The sequence below is a fragment of the Myotis davidii genome, unplaced genomic scaffold (genome assembly GCF_000327345.1).
Source record: "Myotis davidii unplaced genomic scaffold, ASM32734v1 scaffold1036, whole genome shotgun sequence".
NCBI lineage: Eukaryota > Metazoa > Chordata > Mammalia > Chiroptera > Vespertilionidae > Myotis > Myotis davidii.
Window position 1 is genome coordinate 1,349,797 of NW_006287260.1, and position 3,524 is coordinate 1,353,320.

Sequence of the window (3,524 nt, forward strand, 5' to 3'; positions counted from 1 at the left end):
TCAGAGGAGGGAGGGGTCCGTGCAGAGTGCGTAGTAAAGGGTTGCTGTTTGTACTATTGTGCTGGCTGTGCCAGGAGGCGCTCCAACACTCCTGTCGACAATGACAATGCTCGCCGGAGCGCCAGGAAGCCAGGCCCTGCTCCTGCTCATGCGTTCGGTTGGGTTTCCAGGCATCACACGAAGCCACAGAGGAGTTCCCATCTGACGCCCACCCACAGACTGGCCCAGAGCCTTTGGTTTATGTGAAAACCCCTAAAAACGAATCTCTGGGAATTCTTCACACTCTTCTTCGTTTTGAAAAAAATCTGTTTTTATTGATTTGAGAGAGAGGAAGGGAGGGAGAGGGAGAGATAGAAATGTTGATGAGGTAGAAACATGGATCAGTTGCCTCCTGCACGTCCCCCACAGGGGATCGAGCCTGCAACCCAGGCGTGTGCCCCACCCGGGACTTGAACTGGGGGCCTCTTGGTGCCTGGGATGATGCTCAGCTGACTGAGCCACGCTGGGTGGGCTTCACTCCCTTCTCTATGGGGAGAGGAAGAGGGGTTTGCACGGGTTTCTTCGTCTTTGAGGCTGTGGGGGTTGGAGCAGGGCGTCAGGAAGAATTAAATTTTCCATCTTCAGCAGCTTGTCGTCTGAGCTGCATATTCATGTTGGTACACAGCCAAGCAGAACCAGACAACAGCTCAGTTTTCCTGGAAATCAGGAAATCAATCAAGCTGCCAACTGAAGCGTTTGCATTGTGAAATCCTGGAAACTGTTTTTCAGTAAGAATCATTTTTAAAGAGGAAAATTCTTTTTCATTCTTCCCCTCTCTCTCCCTCCCGCCCCTCCTTCCTTCCATTTCGTACACCCACTTAAAACGTGGGTGTTGCCCACAGTGTGACTGTTTCTTCTGATGGGCTCGGCCTAGGCATGAGTTTAAAAAAAACTAGGTGGGATGAGATATGGGTCGCTCTGTCTCTCTGAGGCCTTTCCGTTGTCCGGCTAACCGGCACCTTCCCTGCCTGTCCAGGAGTCTGCTTGCCTTTCTGCCCTCCTGTTTCCTGCCCCTTTTCACGATAAAACCGTGATTTCAGCCACCTCTTCCAGAATCAGGAAAACAGCGTGGAGAGTCCTGAGAAAATTAAAGATGGAACTTCTCTTTGACCTAAGTGATCCCACTTCTGGGAATATAGCCTAAGAAACCTGAAACACCAATCAGAAAGAACGCATGCACCCCTATGTTCATAGCAGCGTTATTTACAACAGCTAAGATCTGGAAACAGTCCAAGTGCGATCAGTAAACAAATGGATAAAAAAGCTGTGGTACGTTTACACCATGGGATACTACGCAGCAGTAAAAAAGAAGGGTCTCTTACCCTTTGAGACAGCGTGGAGGGACCTGGAGAGCATCATGCTAAGTGAAATAAGCCAGAGAAAGACAAGTGTCACATGATCGCACTCATATGTGGACTCCAAGTAACAAAATAAACTGGGTCCAGAGACATGGAAACATGGAACAGACTGACAGGTCTCAGGGGGAAGGGGAGAGGTCTGCCGACTTCGCCAATTGTCCGAGTAGAATATATGGGGTGTTAGCCAAGGTGTCGCTTGAGATAAACTTAACTGTGCCGGTGTTGGGACATTAAGTGGTTGCTAGCGAAGAGACTACTCTAAGCAAGCAGGGCCGAGGGTAGGCACCATCCTCTGGCCTTACATTAATGTAGTTAAGACTGCGGAGGAGTGGCGCCACACAAGAATATGCAGGTGCAAATCCCACAGCACACGTTATTGCTCACCAGGTTCCTGGTGCCGCGGGCTCGGACCTGACGGGGTCCCCGGGGAAGAGCAAAAAACGTCCTTGGTGGGCAGCGGCGGATCCGTCTTTGGGCGGCTGGCCGTCTGGTTGGGTCGAGTCAGCCGGAGGAGGGCGACTGCAGTCTCGATCGGAGGTTCGGCCGTTCTGCTGTCTGGCATGGAGCAAGGCAGCGTGGAGCGTGGATCAAAAAGATGGTCGATATCTGAAGTCGGGGACCCGTTTTTTAAGCCTGTTCTGGCCCACGGCAGTCCTGGGGGCTTTCGGTAACATACGTCATCACACAAGCGTTCATCGGAGTACAAGGTGGGTGTCGGTTACACACGTCATCCTCAGGGGTGTCACGCGGGGCAAGTCTTTTCTATGTCACACACACACACACACACGGGAGTGGTTCCCTAAGTGGTCACGTCTGGCCCTTAACATGTCACTCTAAGCGTTCACCCTAAAAGCACAAACTTATAAACTAGAAAATTATTACTATTACAGGGGGTCGGGAAGAGATTAACCAAAGAACTTGTATGCAAGTATGCATGACCCTGGGCACAGACAATAGTGTGGTGAGGGTCTGAGGTTGGGCGGAACCGGGTGGAGGGGGCAATGGGCGGGAGGAGTACCTATAACAGTCTCAACAAGGAAGATTTTTTTAAAAAAAGAGTACTGGGGAGGGGGAGAAGGAGGCACATAGAATATTTTTGACAATAAAGAATTTAAATTTTAAAAAAAGAAAGTAAAATTTCGGACAAAGCAAGGGGAAAACAAGAGTACTGTCGGGTATTTGTAAAATGTCTCTCAGTTGGGGTTTGTCCGACGTTTTCCTCATGATTAGACGGGTGATGTGTTTGGGGATGAAGCCCACGGGGTGAAGCCACTCTCTGCCTGTTCTATCAAGGGTGACACTATCCATACGACTCGCCTCCCAGGTTCGCAGTCTCTGCCCGATCAATCTGTCCCTCAGCCCGGATTCCCCTCCCGCTCCTGCTGTCACCGAGCGCCAGTCCCAGTCCCAGTCCCAGTCCCACCTCCTCAGGAGGGAGCTCGCGGAAGCGATGTGGAGTTCTGTGCGGGAGACTCACTCAGCAGTTTACTTGTATCAGAAGGGGCTCGGATGTTTCTCTACTACTTTGGCTTATAGTCCAATAAATGATCTAATAAATAAAAATAAGAAATAAAAAAAGCTTTACCGTGTGACCTGTTATGTAGGTTTTCTTCCTTTTGTGGGAATTGAGCCCGTAGCCGAGACTCCACTCATCCATCGTGCAAACACAGGAGGCCCTGGCGTGAGTCGGGGATATTGTCACTTCTCCCGCGTGGATGCTGGTCAACCTCCAAGTCCCCTGTGGACGGGCGTCCTGAAGGCCCTTCCTCTTCTCTTCTTCCTCGTTGACCCTCGCAGCCTTTTCCATCCCTGTGTCCAGATTCCCACCCTTGGTGAGGATCTGGGGGAACTTCACTCTGTTTATATGAAACAATAAACCAAATACAAAAAATAACATTCCTAGGTATGACAGCTATTTCCAGGTGCACTGTCTTGGGTACTTAAAATATATAATTTCTAATCTTCACACTAATTACAAGTAATTACCATTCCCATTTTACATCCATGAAAACTGGATCTCTGAGAATTTAGAACCACCCCCTGAGGTTTCCCTCCTACCGTCCAGTGTCCCCCCTCCTTCACTGGTCCCTCCCCCACCTCCCTCCCCCATGACCTTGGGCAGCCACT